Source organism: Mustela nigripes, chromosome 13, assembly GCF_022355385.1.
Source record: "Mustela nigripes isolate SB6536 chromosome 13, MUSNIG.SB6536, whole genome shotgun sequence".
In the NCBI taxonomy this organism is placed as follows: domain Eukaryota; kingdom Metazoa; phylum Chordata; class Mammalia; order Carnivora; family Mustelidae; genus Mustela; species Mustela nigripes.
This window is the reverse complement of record NC_081569.1, coordinates 124358115-124377659: the sequence shown is the minus strand read 5'-3', so window position 1 is coordinate 124377659 and position 19545 is coordinate 124358115. Positions and strand designations below refer to the sequence as shown.

Genomic DNA, 19545 nt, shown 5'->3' with positions numbered 1-19545 from the left:
GACAAGCCAAGGTGAAGAGTCTTGCTGATTAATGACGGCGTTGATGCATGTGTGTAAGTTTATGGGTGTGAATGTGTATGTCTAGGTTCTAGAACCATTTTGGCAGGGAGATATGAGAACCCACAGAAAGGAATTAATCCAAAATGTTAGATGGCAAAATGGTGTGATCCACCCCACAAGACCCAATGCGTGATTTCCTTCTTCGCATTCTATGTAGACTGGAGTTAGCGATCTTTAAATTTTCCAAGTTGGAAATGCACAATCCAATTAAAAGAGCATTTTGTGAGTTAAGCAGGCATATCATGACCATTGCTCTGGCCAAAGCATAGACCAGGCCTTAATTCCTCAACTCTTGCAGGGTTTTAAGAACTTAAAAGAAGCATAGAAGCTCTTATCCATGGAAGTTTCGTGCCACTGGGAGTGCCCATAAGAGAGACGGTGTGTGGTTGGACAGGTTTCTTATTTTAAAGATGCTACTCTGACTTCTGTCCGCTACCTACACAGCCTTAAACAGTAATGTGATAAAACAAAAAGCTTCAACAACAAGTATTCAACATAATAATCCTTTGTTCATAAAAGATTGTTAAAGGTGGTGATACGTGTAAATGTAAAGCCTCAGAGATAACTATTGATAAAAAGTAGACTTTTTGGCTTTCTTTCCAACCTCTTCTAGGAAAAGCTTCTTTCAAAGACAAAAGCTGCACCGTGGACACTCCTGGTGGGGACCCGGATGAGTGGGTCCCTCTTCCCTAGAGAGGAGAAGTGGGGGCTTTTGAAGAGCTGATGTCAGCTCCTGCTGCAAGCCTGCACGTTTGACAGGGAAAGCCGTGGGCAGGAGGCTGGTGGCGGCTGCAGCCCGCGCCAGACCTCTAGCTGGCTTGTTACACTATCCTCACCAGCTTCCCTGGGAAGAGAAAAAACAAATTTTTTCTCTAATGGCTCAGATTGTCTTCGATACTTAGCAGCAGGAGTTTCTGACAACTTTGTTCTCTCAGATTTTAGGGATTTAAAGAGAAACAAAATATCACACACTTGCAACTGGCGCAGGAAGACGCCAAGGTCTACCTCATTAGTGAATGGAAAACAGTGGCCCCTTTGGGTTGGATCAGGAGGTCAGTGTGTATATGACTGAAAGGCCCTATTTATTAACCAAATACCCATTACATGGGTCAAGTCCAAGGCCAGCCTGATGAGTAGGCAACTCCTCATATGGTTTCATTTCAGGGAATGAAATACCACTCCCTTGATTCTCCAAATGGGAAATATGGCTCCTGTGTGCCCACTGATGCCTGAAATGTCTTTTATAGGAAAAAGGCCTTTCATTTAGAAGTCTGTAATAAGGTTCATAATGAAAGTACCTTAGGTGTGACTTCAGAAAATACTGAGGTGTGAGTGCCTGGAGTCTGGATTCTTGAGCTTGCATTTAATGATTAAGGGAAGAAAGATCCTTTTGCTTGGATGGGAAGAAAGAGAAATTAAAGTGTTGGTTCACTTTTGAAATGAGATAGAAAGCACTTAAGTGTCTGATGCATAGCAAGCTCTCAATGTTTATTATTCTGATTTTAAGTTATGGCAGGTTCAGGACTGGTTATGCCGTTTTGGAGATAAATCCGTAGAGTCCCCACTCTGAAGCTACCGTGCTTTGTGCATAAAATCAAGGCCCTCGAAAATCACTCTCATTCCATTTTCTTGATCCTCTCCCTATCATAACATTTTCTCTTTGCATTACTCCTCAGTCCTTTGCTTATTGGGGGGGGGGGGACTCTAAAGGAGTCTTAATAGGCTTTATGTCAAGAAGAGGGGGTTGCAATCAGAGGCATATCTAAACTAACTTCTGGCATTTAACCATATACCTTATGTCTGTGTCACAGTTCATGTCTCATCTTCCCTAATGTTATTAAAGGGTACTTGATGGCTAACTTTCTAGTTATGGGACCCCATGACTGTAATCACCCACTCTGATGGCTCATATCCAGGCACATCATGAGCGTGCAGCTTTTCCAACTATCCCAGCTTCCAGCACGTGGTTCATCTGAACCACTCGGATGGTACCAATTGCCATGACGTCTCACTTGGCATTCATCTATAAATGCCTCATCAACGAAACTTGTATTTTCATCTAGTTTTATCATTAACATATACATGTTATGTTATATATAACATATATCAACACCAATACATAGCCTGTTTTTATCGCTCTAACTAGACTGTGCACTTCTTGTTAAGGTCCAGGTGGTGGACAGTTTTTGAGATAACCTCCAATGTGCCTCATATCCCCATAGTCATGTCCTTGCATAATCCCTTCTCCTTGTTTTTAATGAATATAATAAGACAAAAGTATTAGGATGTCACTTCCAAGATTGGGTTGCAAAAAGTTCCTAACTCCTGTCTCGCTAGCACTGTCTGGCTCATTCTTCCTTGTTCCACGTGGTGGAAGTCAGTCGCCATGTTGTGAGCTGTGCTCTGGCTGGGAGCTGAGGCAAGCCTCTGGTCAATAGCCAGAGAAAAAAATGGGGCCCTCAGCTTAACCACTTGTGAGGAACTGCGTTTTAACAGTAATTGCCTGAGTGAGCTCACCAGCAGCTTCTCTCTCAGAAGAGAGAGAATGTGAACCTTCACATGAGAAGGCAGCCCTGGTTGACACGTTGGTGGCAGCCTTGTGAGAGGCCTACAAGCAGAAGTGCCCAGGGAAGCCATGATGAAATTTCTGATCAACAGAAACTGTGAGGTAATATGTTTGCTGTTTTATGCTGTTGATTTTTGGAGTAATTTGTTGCATAGCAATAGATAATAAATATAGTCCAGGTTTGTAGTTCATCTATGCTCTAAGTCACTCATTCTGGAACAAACACCTAGAATATTGGAGAAATATGCTTTGAGCTACTTGAGGAACTTTTATTTTCTTTCCCTCTCAGGTGGGAGAGGAAGATAGGTGAAAACTATGATTTGGTCCTAAAACACCTGGCCGCCTTAATCGCAGTCTTGGTGTATGAAGCCAGAGGGTCAGTTAACAGGAATAGCAACTGTATCACGTGGACCATCCAAAGATCTAAGTGACACTGAAAATCGAGGTTTAGAGACAGCGTAAGAAAGTCAGAATGAAAACACCTAAACTTGAGGAACGGCAAAGCAGGTGAGTGGGAGGTGGTTTGGAGACCTTCCATTTCTAGAGCTGGAGTGAGGGGAGCTCATGGAAGTATGTGCAGAGAATGGAAGCTGTGGTGGATCCCTTTAGAGAGGGGGTTGCAAATACCAATGCCGAAGGTACCAGGAAACGAGTGGCATGGGACACGCGGAGGCTCGGGGAACTGGAGAGGGCAAGCTAGTTTCAGGAGGGTATAACGGATGTTGTAGTGCTCTACCCAGATCCTCATCCTCAAGGACAGTGCGCCCTGGAAATGTTGACTGTTAATGGTTGACAGCGGCATTCTTTGAGCATTGCCCTCAGCCACAGGGAAGTACCTCATCCAAGGTTATGCGCTGTCCCTGGGAGGCTTGTGGCCAAATTCTGGCAGATGAGGGAGCACAAGTTGGTTGACTCCTGTGCCTCAGGGTGCAGCAATCCTAAAGGTCTGTTTCCACTCCAGAGATCCTGCATAGGATTGCCCCGAGGCCTCAGAAACAAATGCCTTATGGGCCACTTTTCCTTCTGCCAGTTTCTTTCTTTCTTACTTTCTCAGTGAGTACCTCCAGGAAACCCATGGCTCACAACACCCCATCTCAAGCTAAGACAATCAAGACAAGACAAGGGGTAGCAACTAGCCAGCTCTAGATGTGGTGTACAAGCTGGAAATGCAAATGTGTAAGTGAAATACTCCAATCTTTCTTTCTGTATTGGCAAGTAATTCCACTTTTAAGAAAAGAGTGACCTCTGAAGTGAGACAAAACACATTTCTGGGCCAGGTTTAGCTAAAGGGACACAAGTTTGAGACAGGTATATATTACTATATAATATAACTTATTAATATATAATAACATATTAAGTTCATGAACTTATTGAAAATTCAAATAAGTTGAATATATATTTTTAAGATTTTATTTATTTATTTGTGAGACAGAGAGGAGAGAGAGCAGGAGCAGGGCAGAAGGGTGGAGGGGAGGGGGACCAGAACGGAGGGAGAAGCTGACTCCGTGGAGTCTGATGCGGGGCTTGATTCCAGGTCCTGGAACCATGTATATGTATGTATATATATATGTGTATATATATACGTATATATATATATATTGCATATCTGTTAACATAAGTCCACCATTTGCTTAAGAGAAGAACTGAATGTTTTGTGTGTAGGTGAGGAAGGAGAAAGTGCAGGGAGCTTAGTTTCCCCGTCCTCAGTACCGTGTAACTCATGTGACACTTACATTGTAGCAAGTACCATGTAACTTTAGTAATACCTCATTCTTTCCCTCCCTTCAAAGTGTGCCAAAGAAGTCAATTTCTCGATTTTTGAGAGTATTAGGGGTAGAAGTTCTCTTCTGTCATCATGTTTTTGCACCCTTCCTAAAGGGGTCAGATGCTAAGAGCGACCATACATTTACCCGATTTTACACCTGCTCTTCCAGTGCAATTATTAATATCCATCAGTGTGTCCCAGTGTTAATACATTTTGTCTCTTTGATGGGGAAACCATGTACTGTTACCTCTCAGGGCATCATTTTTGTTCCGTGAATAAAATTTTTGGACTTCTAGGATAATTAAGATATACTGCCTTCTAAAAAATGAAATTCATTAAAAGTAACAATTTTTTCTCTTGCAAGTTGAAATCATTCTCAATGTCCCAGTGTAGCAATTTGACCCAATACTACTTTTCAAGGGAATAGTTTTCACACTCACTTCACAGTTTAAACCAATTTGATTTCACTACTAATTTGCCTTATTTTAACTTGGACATGCTAAAGTAGTTCAGGCTGCTTCCAAACACTGACTGCCTCATTAGCTGATAGCTGTAGTCTAATGACTTTCGGAGCAAATGAGAGCCTCCAAGGCGGTGGACATCGGTGGAAACAGCTCTTTGCAAACTGAAAGAGAGGATGTCAAAATCAAATTTAATTCTACCCTTTGTTAGCTTTGGGGTAGTTAGCATTTATTTAAATGAAATTGTAATTATTTTCTGATAGATGGGAAATCCCTGGGCAAATAGACTGAAGCCATCACACTGTCCGTCACATATTTGAGTAAGTATATAACAAGAGAAACCTTTTCTGTTAGAAGGTTCACCATAATTTTCTAAGCTCAGCTTTAAAGATAGATGTCAATGTAAACTTTTATGTGTGTGTATAGATACATAGACATCCCCCATATCTGTGTATGGGTACCTCCACCATATATGTAAATGTGCATTGAAAATAAATACATGTATTAAAAAACATAGCTCCTTTCCCTTTCCCTAAAATATAGGTTAGGCTATTTGGTTATGATAAAAGCCTGAGGCTCACTCAGCCTAACTCAAGGACCAAGGTGAGAATGAGAGAGATGGAAATGTTTTTTTTTTTTTTTTTAAGATTTTATTTTTAAGTAATTTCTTTACCTGATGTGGGGCTTGAACTTACAACCCTGAGATCAAGAGTCTCATGCTCCACTGACTGAGCCAGCCAGGCGCCCCCGAGATGGAAATCTTTCACGGAGGAAAGGAGCCAAGGTTTACATAGAGGCCACCCAAGGTTCTAAAAGTAATTCAGGATCAAAGCAGTTACTCTTAGTGGCTCATCTAAACTTGTCCTCACCCCATCCTTCTTTATTTATAAAGCTTCACTTTTTTTCCCCCATGAAAACTAGACAACTTCACAACCTCAGAAGATAAATCATATTTTGTGTAAGGCAGGAAGCATAATCTAATTCCCTTTGCTAGTGCTTGCTTTAGGGGTGAACAAGAAAACAGAATCCAGGCAATGATACACAGAAGAAAATCTCTTGTGGCGATGTGGGAAAGATTTTGCTCTCAGGTAAGACAAGAGACGGTGGTGAGGCCGGTTCTCTTTTTCTGCCATCAAGTGGTGTGAAAGGGTTTTATGATTAGAGCTATGGCAGCCATCTTGAAAGCATGAGACTAAAAGACTAGAGATGAAGAACCAATATGCTGAGGAGAGACTTTAGAAGGACAGAAAAGAACCTAGGTCCTTGACAGTGTTGCTAAACACTTCTCCCAAGCCTAGACCACCTAACTCCAGACTTTCCATCATGTGAGAAAGTGAAATGTCTTTATTGCTTGAGCCATTCTTGGTTTGGTAGTCTATTCTTGCAATCCAAAGCATCTCTGCCAATGTCCAGGGGGGCTCTCATGAAAAGATTATCTTGTTGTTTGCCCAGTACCAGGATTTTGTGGGTATTTATCTCTATATATTCAGGGTGACTTTAATGAGAATCAGAGGAGCTTTCGCAGCACCAGTGTTCAGAGCTCTCTAGAGTAGATTTCTTCCCGACTATGCTTCATGATTGACCAATGTTGCAGCATTCCCTTTGACCTACTGAAGGTTTGTCAGTTAGACAGAGGTCTAAGTGATAACCTGAAAACCTTCTTCTTTGGTCCATTTGGATTTCATACTTCCTTTAGTTGATTATTCATGCGATTCACAAAAATTTATTGAGCACTTGATATGCATGAGGTTTGGGAAATTAGTGTGAAATACAGAAATGTTCCCTGCCTTCTTGGAATTTACATTCTAGTCAGATTATGCAATTTCTGTATTCATTTCGCCTTTTGACACAGAATTCCAGAGATATCAAAGACGTTGAGCTTGTAGAATAGGGTGTGGAAACCTCTCAGGATGAATGTATATCTTTTTGAAAATGAAGAAGATGGTAACTGGCAACTTCTTTTGTATTCTTTTCCTTTTTCTTTTTCCGTCTTTTTTTTTTTTTTTTTTTTTTTTGTTATATTTGAAAGAGTTGAGACAACAGTGAAATACTGCATTGAGATTTTAATGTTCCTACCTAAGCCATATTTAGAATGTCTAGTCTGGAACCAGGATATGGTTACCCTTTGTAGGTTACTAATCTGGATTTTCGAATATAAAAACAAACAAACCAACATATAATCAACCTTCAGCTATCATCTTAGTATTTGGAAATAATCCAGACACCAAAGTGTTGGTAATAAGTTTTAACAAGGGTCTTCCTGCTTTTATGTTGGTGTTGAATCAGTTGCAAGTTCTAGGATCCCAGGACTTCCATTTGGGATGAAACTGGGAAGTAGCTGTGCTTTGAATGGATTCTCTATATTCACATGTGGGCAAGAACATTAAATTTGAGAGTTCTTGCCAAATAATAAATGCATCCAATAATCACATCCAGTTTATCTGTATTTTTTTTGTGTGTCCTTTTTGTTGGATGGGGACGTCTTTACTTCTTGCCCTCAGGCAGATTCTCTTCATCATGAAGTGAATGCATTGAGCTGGTGAGTTCTTAGTAATTGCTTATTTATCTCCCCTCATATCTTGGGCCCTTATGGGGTGGGGTTATTCAACTGTCCAAGATTAATAGTTATAGCAAACCTCAAGTCAAACAAGGATAGATCTCTATTTGTTGGCTGAGTGTGGTGGTTTTGGTATTCTAGGGAACAAAAAATATAATCCCTTATAGATTATATTTATGGAAATTTAGTTGATGGTGTTTGATTTCTCTTTTGCTTTTTCACATAGTCTCTCCTTTCATTCTCTATTAGTTGGAATTCTAATGAATGTTATCTTCAAAAGCCCCTTTGGCAAAATTTCTTTATGAAATAAAGCTTTTATTTTCTAGGCTAGCTCTCTATATTCGTAATGCCAACCCAGAATAGCAATCATCCTTACCTATCCCCTATCCCATCTTTAAATCTCAAAATTAAGCCTCTTGGCCACCTTCTTCCATCATTGCCAGATTTAAAAATCTGTATTTCAGAGGTAGTGCCTGGAGTTGGTGACCATAACCTTGACCCATTACTTATTTTAAGAATCAAATTATATTCTGGATCTTGGCCTAGCACAATGGCTTGAAGGCCTATAAGTCAGACTGTATTTTTTTTTTCCCCCAACTTTTTTTCTTGGATAACATTTTTATTTATTCATAGTTTGTGTTTCAAAGAAATTTGCTTCATTAAAAATATTCAGTTCATCAGTTAGAGGCAATGGGGCAGAAAATAGATCAGTCCTGTGATGAACAGTTTGCTACACATGTAGTTATAAAAACCTTTAAGGTGATTTGAAACAGGAAACCGAGTGACAGACTGCACTGCTGTCAGCTGTGTCTCAGAACCAGACCCACAGGTGGAGGATAGTGGAAAATATTTTATATCATTAAACTGTCCTTTCCATTTCTATAGTATGTACCCTGGGTACAAAACAAAATCATATCTATATATGAACAATGTATGTTTTGCCAGACTTTTAATAGCTTTGATCAACCAGGAATGTCTTCCATTATGTATTAATTATATGAATTAATTATTCAGCATTTGGGTTTGGTAATAATTTGATGCTTAGACTTAAAATAACAAGGACTGTTGGCCTACTTATGGCTTTGAAGAGTAGAAGCCAATTTGGAATAATAGTATAGACTTCTTAATTTTAAAATATGCATATTTCTAATGTGGAAATTTGTAATTCTTCAAGCAAAATTGAGAACTGAGTTGAGATGATCTGATTACAAGGCTATTAGGCTTCTTCTCTATTCCCTGAAGCCTCTTCCCCTTCTCAATTACTCCCTGCTGCTAATAAGGTGGTGGGGCTGAATAGCATTGCCTCCTAGGCAGACCTGAGACCTTGGAGTAAACCCAGCTCCTTGCTCGTCTCCATTCCTCCCTCTCCCTCTCACAGTGACCTGGTCTGGGCAGAGGTTGCTACCCTGGCTCGCTAGCCAGTCTCTTTCCCCACCCCTGTCTCTGGGTCTGGCTATCCGCTCCCCTCCCCCAAAACAGTGGAGAAGATGGAGCTGACATGTAGCTCTACAGAGAAGCATTATCTTTTAGATCCTTCCTTATTTGTCTTGATTCTTTATTCCCTTTTTATCAATTAGACAAGAGTTTGACAGTTTGATCCTCTATCCTCTTTTTCCCCCACATCAAAAACCCCATGTACCGGGACACCTGGGTGGCTCAGTGGGTTATGCCTCTGCCTCCGCTCAGGTCATGATCTCAGGGTCCTGGGATCGAGTCCCGCATCGGGCTCTCTGCTCAGTGGGGAGCCTGCTTCCCCTTCTCTCTCTGCCTGCCTCTCTGCCTACTTGTGATCTCTCTCTGTCAAATAAATAAGTAAAATCTTTAAAAAACCAAACCAAAAAACCAAACAAAACTCATATACATTCCCTATCCCCACTGCTAAATCTTAGTGCAAACACCTTATTTCATGCTTCCTGTGGTTTTACACTGTCTTGATACTTCTTTGTTTTCTGGACTTAAGTTGCTTTTCTTCATAAATAAGAAAACAGTATGTTTCATTCTATTAGTAGTTTCTCTGAAGATGTATGGAGCCAAAAAATATTTTCCCTAGGAATGTAATGATGAAACTCCTGCCTTCCGGGGAAGGTGAGTCACATACTCTTCTCTCTCTCACTGCTGCAACCTTCAACCCTCTGTATTCTGCTCTGTAACAGGCCCAGTCACTTTTGTACAATTGTTTTCTGTTTAGTACTTTCAAACTTGCTTCCTTGAATGTCAGTGATTACCACTTCTGCTTTGTTTTCTTTTCCTAAGAACCCTTTGCCTATGACTTTATAAGGTACAGTTTCACAGAACTTGAACATTCACGTACAGTGCAATGCACACAGATCGTAGGTACATGGTTCAAAGTGCTTAGCAAGTGCCCATGCTCTTACCAAGTGCAGAACCTCATCTCAGGAAGATACCTTGTGCTCCCTTCCCGTCAGTCCCTACCCCTTATTCCAAAGACAGCTGATGTTCTCATTTCTTTAATCACAGATAGTTTTGTTTGTAAAACTTAACTAGAACATGTGTCTGGTTTCTTTCTCAGAAAGAAGCTTCATCCATGTAGCCCGTGTCAGTAAATTATTAATTCATTGCTTTCCTTTCCCACGTAGCATCCCATGTGTGACTCACTCACGATTTGTCAATTCTCTATTGATGGACATTTGGTGTGTTACCAGCTTTTGGCTATCATAAATGAAATTCCTGTGAACATTCATGTCCAAGTCTTTTTTTTTTTTTTTTTTTTTTTTTTGGACATACGCTTTCATTTTCTTTCTTGGGTAAATACCCAAGAGTGGAAATGGAAATGCTTCTTCATAGAGTAGGTGTGTGTTGAACTTTATGGGAAACTTCTGGAATGATTCTCACAGTGATTTTACCATCCTCCCCACCCCCAATGTATCCTTACTGACATTGGACTATGTCAGTCTTTTTGATCTTAGCCATTCTAATCGGTGTGTGGCAGTATCTCTTTGTGGACTTCCTTCAGCTTTTCCTAGTGACTAATTATGAAGAGAACTTTCTCATGAGCTTATTGACAATTTGATATCTTCCTTTGTGGAAGGCCTATTCTTTTCTCATGATTAAAACTGTACTTTTGTCTTTATTGAATTGTAGGAATTATTTATGATTCTAGATATTAGCCCTTTGTCAGTATTCTCTCCCACTTTGTGGCTTGCTTATTAATTTCTCAGTGATGTTGGAGTGCCTAAGTGATGCAGTTGGTGAAGCAAAGGACTCTTGACTTTTGGCTCAGATCATGATCTCACGGTGGTGGGATCAAGACCCATGTTGGTCTCTGCGGGGGAGTCTGCTTCTCTGCCTCTGCCCCTCCTCTGACTCTCTAAAATAATATATAAATTTTAAAAAATTTTCTCAATGATGTCTTGTTGAGCAGAAGCTTTTAATCTTGACAGAGATCATTTTATCAATTTTTCTTTCTCTGTGAGTGCTATACCTTTATTTAAAATTTCTGTTTTCTGCTTTGTTTTATGTATTTTGTTCACTGTTCTTTACCTAATCTTACAGTGTCTTTTGATAAGAAAATGTATGTGGCTTACATTTAATTTAAGAATTGAAATCCTTAGCTTTGTTCTTTTCCATCTTACTTTGTTTCTTCTTTTTTCTCATTTTTAATTTTTGTGCCTTTGATCAAGTTTTGTGTGTTTCCTTTTTTACTCGTGTTAGTTTTAGAAGTTTCTTGGTACTTTTGTCTTCTACCAAATGCAATCTTGTTATTCCTGATACACCTAATTGAATAGATATAGGCTTACCTCATTTTATTGTGCTTCTCTTTATTGCATTTTGCAGATACTTCTACAAGTTGAAGTTCTGTGGTAGCCCTGCGTGGAGCAAGTCAGTAGGCACCATTTTCCAACAGAATTTGCCCACTGTGTGTCTCTGTGTCACATTTTGGCAGTTCTCACAATATTTCCAACTTTTTTCATTATTATATTTGTATGGTGATCTGCGACCATTGGTTATGACTCACTGAAATCTCCAATGATGGTTAGCATTTTTATTAATTTTTTAAATTTTATTTTAAATTAAGATACAAATATTGTTTTTTAGACATAATGCTATTGCACACTTGATAGACTACAATACAGCGTAAACGTCACTTTGTAGGCACTGGGAACCCCTGAAATTCATTTGACTTGCTTTCTTATCATAGTTGCTCTATTGCAGGGTCTGGAACCAAACCTGCAGTATCTCCAAGGTATCCCTGTATTTCTCTACTATTATATGAAATAAAGATATTAACCATACCCCTCAACCAAGGTTAGGTACTGCTACCGATTATTAAAGGTAACAGGGTGATGATATATCCTGATTGCTGGTGCTAATCCTGATTTGTTCTTACTTTCCTGGCATAATTAGGATTTGTGCCCCTTTAATCTAACACTGTCCCCGTTTGTATAATAAGTTGTATGTGTGTGATTAGTATAATAAATTAAATGTTTTAGATCACTGTGACCTCCCTATTCCCTTTCAATCTACACACCCACTAGAGTGCCTTTAATTCTGTCTTTACTGCATCATGGCCCAGCAGTGAAAAAAGCAGACTCTAGAGTGATTGACTAGCTGTGTCAGCTTGGGCATCTTTGCCTCAGTGTTCCCATATATAAAGTGGGGATAATAATATCATTTTCCTCAGAGGGTTGTTGTGAGGATTTAATCAAAGGGTCTAGAGCAGAGCCTATGCCATGCGTGTTAGTGTGCCATAAAAATGTTGATTGTGATCTGCTCCCTCCCGCGTCAAAAGTTTTGCTAAGATATTTTATTATTTTCAGTTCCACACTATTGAGGGTTTCAGCTAGTTCAAGAATTCTAATATTACAAATTCCTAATGATTCTATCATTATAGCCATTCAAGTTTATTGCCTCCTGCTGTCTTCTCTCCTTGTCTTCGTCCTTATCTTGCCATCTGTTCTGTTCATTTATTTGATTAGAGTCCTTTCCTAAGTATTTTCCTCAGTTGGGTTCTGTGGGTGATGTGCTTTCCAAATCCTTGATATATCTATAAATATACTCCTTTCCACTCTCTGGATATAAGATTCTTTTGTTGTAATCCTTTTCTCTCATTAACCAGTTGATATTATTCTCCTGTTTTTTAGCATCTAAAATTACAGATGAAAAATTTAGTGTTAATTTTTTTTAAAGATTTTATTTATTTATTTGACAGACAGAGATCACAAGTAGGCAGTGAGGCAGGCAGAGAAAGAGGGGGAGGCTGGCTCCCTGCTGAGCAGAGAGCCCGATGCGGGGCTCCATCCCAGGACCCTGGGATCATGACGTGAGCTGAAGGCAGAGGCTTTAACCCACTGAGCCACCCAGGCGCCCCTAGTGTTAGTTTTTGTATTAATTTTCTAGGGCTGGCATAAAGTACCACAGAATGGGTGGCAGACGTAATAGACATTTATTTTCCCATAATCCCGGAGGCTACAAGTACAGTATAAGGTGTCAGCAGCTCTGATTTCGTGTGATGCTTCCCTCCTTGGCTTGTAGATTGCTGTCTTCTCCCCGTGTCTTGATGTGTTTTTCTCCATGTGTGCCTCTATCCTCATCTCCTCTTCTCACAAGGACACCAGTTATAATGGTTTAGGGGCCATGCTAATGATGCCATTTAACTTAATTCCCTCTTTAAAGACATTATCTCCAAATATTGTCCCATTCTGAGTGCTGGAGGTTAGAATTTCACCGTATGGATTTGGGGTAACTAAAGTCAACCCTTAACTGTTTTATTCTTTTCCTTCCTTTTCCTCCTTCCCTTCCTCCCTCCCTCCCTTGAAGTCCATTTCTTTTTCTTCCTTTCCCCCTTTCCCTTCCTCATCACTCTGGAACTCAGCCCTTTTAATCTGCAGACTCAAGTGTTCTAACCAGGGACATTGTTTTCCTTTGCTATTTTTGGCTGTCCTCTAGCTATTCCTCTCTCTCTTTTCGAAACTCCCATTACATGTCCATCTTTTAAGAATCTTATTTTTCCTTCATTACTTCCATCTCTAAGTATTTTTCCTCTAGGTCGTGGGATATTTCTTCCAATTGCTTTTCTAGGTCACTAATTTAGTTTCCAGCAATGACGATCCTTTCCTCTCTTCAATATATTCACTTTATAAATAGGGAAGCCATGTTTTCTAGTTGCAGAATATTTTTATTGTGCTAAAATTGATTTATTTAAATACTATTTCACTGAATTTTTCTTAAAAATTTAGCTCTATCCTCCAGTCATTTTATCTCTCTTAAAGGTACAATTGGAAATTTCTTTGTTTTCTTCCACTTTTGAATTGCGGGGTTCCCTTGGGTACATTGTTAATTTCCTTTGCCTGTGCTCTATTTATCCTTGGTGCATGGGTAAAGCTAATGAGTACTTTGAGAGGTGACAAGCCCCCGAGTGATGCTTGGCACAGCAGCACCTGCCTCTTCCCTGTGGGTCAAGGATTTAGGAAATAGCAAGCTGTCAGTCTTCTGATGAATGCCAGGAGAAGCTTCTTTGCTCTCTGATAACTTTGGTTGCTATGGTTCCAAGTCTCAGAGTCAAGGAGGAACCAAGTCTACCTGTGTGGTGCCTTAATACAACAGGGAAATCAGCAGGTTCTCCCAAGACCATGCACAGGAGATGGAACCCCCTTTCCTCTTTGGATTCTGTGGATTTCTTCAGTTCCAGGGCTCTTGACTTCAGGTTTGCATGATTCCCTTGACCTCAGAGGGAAAATGTTTTGTATCTGAGCTAACCTCTGGGACTCGCATCAGAACCTCAGGCATAAGTCCCCTTTCCATGATCACCCTGGGTTGGTATTTTTCTCAGAGGAGGTAGACTATGGTTGGGTTGTGGTTGGGAAAGAGGAGTGGCTGGAACTCATTTTGAGACTGCCACAGAATTGTTGCTGAATCTGAACCTCGATTTGTAGCAACACTTCTTAGTTTCATAGAATTAAATTAAAATATTAATTATATATCCTTTTTAATCTTTACAACATTAACTTTATATTTTGTAACCATATTTATAGCAATTACTTAAACTCAACGCCATATACTAATGGTTTTTCTTTTTAAATCTACAGATTCAGATATTTTATCTCAGGACAGTTTTCTCCCAATATATCTTTGATTTTTGATTCTCTTTCAGTGCATTTGTTTTCTTCTCTGGGAAATTCCTAGTTGCATCTCTATTCTGTGCCCAAAGCTATCATCATCTTTCTTGTCATTTTTATTTCTTTGTTCTTTTCTTTGGATTTGGAGGAATACGTTTGTCTTCTGTTTTACTGATTTTATTTCCCTTAACGTCAACTTACTACTTCGAATCCACTTTCAAGTTCTGCTATAATTTTTAATTTACCAATATTCTATTGTATCCCACTTGGCTCTCATTTTACTACCTGCTGCCCCTCATTCAGCTCTGTTTTCATTTCTATTGAGGATATTCATCCCTTTTTCTTTTGTTTTGTAGAATGTCATTTTATTTTATTGTAAGCATAAAGTAAATGTTAATTCTTATTTATGCTTCTTCAAACACACATTTTGTCTCTATCTTGAATGCATGTTCCCTTTTCTTTATTTTACAGAATCTTTTTATTTGATATATTATATATATATCTATATATCTATATATATATATATATACTTATATTCATAGAATGACTAGAGTTTTACTCAGATCTGGCATTTTCTTTTAAGAAGTACTATTTATTTTCCACTAGAATGTTGTGAAGATCTTTTTTGTTTTTAAGCTGTAGGGTTGGCTACCAGTTTGGTGATCCATCGGTACGAAGGAAGAAGGAGGGGACTTTCTCTCTGCATAGTTTCCCTTACATAGGAGGACGTCCATGTTTCTGTTTCCTTCCTGGTGCGGAGCGTGCCACATCAGGGCAAGACTGATGATGCTTCCATGCTTCTGTTGGCAGTAAACTGGGTAAAGCCTACCTTACAGTTACCCTAAATGATACTGAGCTATGGTGGCTTAAGAAATGCCACATGAGCTTTCCTCATCTTTTTCATGGGTTCCCATGTCTCCTTCTAGCAACTTCCACATCAGGAATGTTGTTAGTTCTGGGATTTCCCCTATTTATTTTCCTCACTTACCGTTCATGGAAGTCAAACGCTTTTCAGTGTATGTCCCATTGGTGCTGCATATGTGAAAATGTTCTCAAACTCCATGAAGATATCCTTGTTCATTTTCTTATATGACTTCAAGTATCTGTTATTCCTACATCAACTCAAACATTTTGGTCAGAACTGCAAAGAGGAAAATAAGGTCCGTGCTCGCTGTTCTAGCTCACGTGCTGACTGACCTCCTTGGCGCCACACATTTGAGAAGTGGCGGGCTGGATGTGAGAAGGGCTGATACAACTGCACCGAGGAACAAAATGAAAAGAAAGTGGGGTGGATTTGGAAGGAAGTATAAGTAGCAATCTACAGATAACAGCCATATAGTGGTAAGGGAAGTCAGGAACTTCCCTTACCAGGGAAGTTTGTTTGTTTGTTTGTTTGTTTGTTTGTTTTAGATTTTATTTATTTGACAGGAAGAGATCACAAGTAGGCAGAGAGGCAGGCAGAGAGAGAGAGGAGGAAGCAGGCTCCCTGCTGAGCAGAGAGCCCCATGACGGCTCCATCTCAGGATCCTAGGATGCTGGGATCATGACCCAAGCTGAAGGCAGAAGCTTTAACCTACTGAGCCACCCAGGCGCCCTGCCACCTGGTAACTTCTGACTCTAGTAATGGAATTGGAACGTGACAGAATATTGTACCTGAACTAGACAATAGCACTCTGCTATGTCTGTGTGGTTAGTTCCAGGGAACTCGTATATACTGCAGTGGTTAATTCTCTCCTTCTACTGAGCAGCTTCTAAATTCAGCAGCTCTGTCTCTGGGAGTGTGACTTTTGCTTATACACATCCATTTGGGTGGTTGTGAACGTGAGTGGTGACAAACATTCCAATTTCTGCAGTGTGCTTCTCTTGTGTGGAACTGTGCTTAAGGAAAACATCAGCAAATCTGTGATATGTGTGAGGAAAGAGGTATAATGAAAAGCCTGATGGAATTTATCAGGGATATGTAGAAGTATCCTGAGAAAAAGCAAAAAGAAAGGCAGGCTGCTTTTCTCTATTTTTTCATTGAATAACACAAGAACTTTAGAATTGACATTATGACCTGCTCACTTCTTTTATTGCCATTGCAATGGATTTTGAAAATATTTACTTCCAAAGAAAATCCTGGGTCTTAATGTCATCGCTTACCCTAGAGAATTACATAAACTCTCTAACATCAATTTCTGTGCTGGTAAAATGTGAATAAGGATATATACTGGATGTATTGGGAGAACTGAGGACCCCACATCTGGCACCTCAAGGGCACTTGATAGTACCAGCTGTTATTTCCATCACTCTTATTGCCATGTTTACTAGTACACAAATAAATTAGGTTTAGACTTCTTGTCTGCAAGCAATGAAAACCAATAGGCACCTGGTTTTATATGTGTATAAAACTGAGAAATTCAGGGATAGATCGGACTTCAGGAATGGCTGATCCAGGGTTCATACAATGCAACAAAGATGGCCTCCCCACTTTTGCTTGAGATACAATTAGTTCATTCTCAATCTCCACATGGTGGTAAGATTTCATAGGGAAGCAGAATATGCCACCCCAAAATATGCTACTCTGGCATATGGATTATTTTGAGCTGAAGACAAATAAGAAGAAGAGCTGATGCAGGGTGACCTTTCTGCACTCTTTCTATCTGCCCCCAAGCAGATCATAAATTCCCCTCATGAAGGTGTCTCTGCCTCCCTCTGTCTTCCCTGTGCCAGGACGAGGATACCAACCTCATCCCTGACAATGACATGGCACCAAGAAGGAGTCCACACAAACAAATCCCACTAGTTAGCCCTTATCTACCATTAGTTTTCTCTTATATTTGCCTTTCTACAATGTTCTGCCCCTAGAAGCTTCGAAGTCCCTCTCCTTTGTCCTGCTACTGCTCTTTAAATCTGTCTTTTTTTTCATCCAAATGGTATAAAAGCCTCTGAGCCTAGCTGTTTCTTCGGGAATTTTCTCTTCTTTCTATGAAGTCCCCTTGCACTGTGCAACATTTTTAATATCAAATAAAGGTGTGTGCCTTTTCTTCTGTTCATCTGTCTGCTGTTGGTTTATTTTGTAGACTCGGCTGGAGAACCTAAGACCGTATGGGAGAAGTGTCCTCCTCTGCAATTGTTCGAACAGTTGGAAGAGTCAGATCGTGAGGAAGAGCAGGCATCATTGTCCCAGCAGGATCAGGAATGTGTTGAGATTCTGATCGGCTGGCTTGGGTCACTTGCCCACGCTGAACTGCCCTCATGTACTGAATCATGCCTGCGGATGGAACCCCAGGGGCCGAACTGCCGAGAAAGGGGAGTATGGATACCAGGGAGGCAAGCAACAGATGTCCAGCCAGCTAAGAAATGGGATGAGTGAGAAGGCTTCCTCCTCGACTGAACTTGCTAATTCAACTTTTACCATAGGTTTGCAAATAAAAGATGGAGGAATGACTTAATAATGACCTCTGAGTGTAAGCAGTGTTAAAAATCAAGGCTGAACAGACCTGTCATTTTCCATCTGCACTCAGGACAGCACAGGAGAGCGGAGTGTAGTGGTGAGTAGCTCAGGGAGAGAGTGGGTGCTTCCACTCACCTGGACCATGCTAGCCCGTGAAACGGAATAATGCAGCCATCCCCAGAACACAGGCTGAAAGGACTAGATGAATTTTGACCAGATTTAATTGTGACCAGATTGGGGGAGTGAAAGTTTCAGTTTGAGTCAAGTTAACTGTTTTATTTCATGTCCCATTTTTAATGCTTCCATAGAACCCTCTCGCTTTTTCTAAATTACATGCCTCATTGTATTTGAGTTCCTCCCGCTTTTGACAGCTCCATGCCTTCCAATTTTGCTTCTGCTGCTTTGATTATTATTCCTGATTTGGTTGTTGATGAGACATGTGGTTTTCTTCAATTAGCTCTGTCACTCTTACAAATGTGTGTGTCTCGCAAGTGTCCTAATTAAAGTCAGGAGGAGGAGGGGGTGAGAATTACAGGCAATTACAATGGTGCCATCCCCCTCTCTCCCTGCTCTGTTCTCATCATCGGGGCGCATTCTTCTGTATCTCCATTTTGCAAGCACATTGAGCAGCCTTTCTGTTTAAAATCCCATTAATTTTTTTCTGAACACGATATGCAGCTGTGCCCGTGTGTCATACATTTCACTTTCAGGAAACCCCCTCGCTTTCATTTAGTTTTATTAAGTGCAGTCTCCTCTCTGCCACTTCCTATCATTTTTCCCATTTGTCCCGAGACAGAAGACTACCTTTACCAAGATGCACCATCCCGTAACGTCTCCCCAGCCCTGCGGCCTCCCCTTCTGCGGGCTTACGTTCAGTTCACTCCCCTTCAGTGCCGCAGACGTTTCTGGATTATCTGAGTCTTCCGAATGTGCCAGGCAACGTGCCAGGATCCAGGGCTACAAAGATGAATAAGCACATGGACGTGAAGACAATGTGGGCTAGATACTAAGAAGACCCCGGATTTCAGAGCCAGACAAGAGGGAGATTTAAATGCCTGCTTTGCCCCATGCTAGCTGTTTGGCCTTGGGCAAATCACTTAGCTGGGTTTTTTTCATCTGTTAAAATTATGCTAATAATACTTACCTTGCAGGGTTGTTGTGAAGATTGGAGATAATGTATGCAAAGTAGCTAGCCTAGTGCCTGCTATTCCTCAATAAATGGGAGCTATAATTATTATCATGAATAAGATATGGTGTACTTAAGGAACTCACCATCTACTCAAAGAGAGAGAAGAGTAAATTAACTTTTATAATATATTGTTATATGTATAATAATGAAAGGATGTAGGTGGTAATGAAGCAGCCTCCCTGGGGCCCTGCATGTTCTCTCTTCCACCCACCTCTCTGTCCTCCCCTCCTTGCTCTACACACTGCAACCCCCGCCCCCAGCATCTCCAGGAAGCTTCAGCCGCTGGACCTCTCCCCTTCTCAGTGTCTCTGCCTTTGTCCCGCGTTCCCTCTGCCTACAGAGCTCATCCATGTGGTCCTTAAAGGGCTGGCTCTTTCTCATTGTTCAGGGTTTGGCTTAGTCATCCACGAGAAAGGCTTTCCATCACCATCCCAG

The 19545-nt window shown here is 40.5% G+C and overlaps 1 long non-coding RNA gene across 1 annotated transcript in view; it reads left to right on the top strand.

Moving 5' to 3' along the window:
• Positions 1 to 19149, top strand: part of LOC132000119 (uncharacterized) — a 94887-nt gene extending 75738 nt beyond the window's left edge. The window contains exon 4 of the long non-coding RNA XR_009399181.1: positions 17548 to 19149. This is a non-coding gene — a long non-coding RNA (uncharacterized LOC132000119). The remainder of the gene's footprint in view (positions 1 to 17547) is intronic.
• Positions 19150 to 19545: the final 396 nt, after the last annotated feature.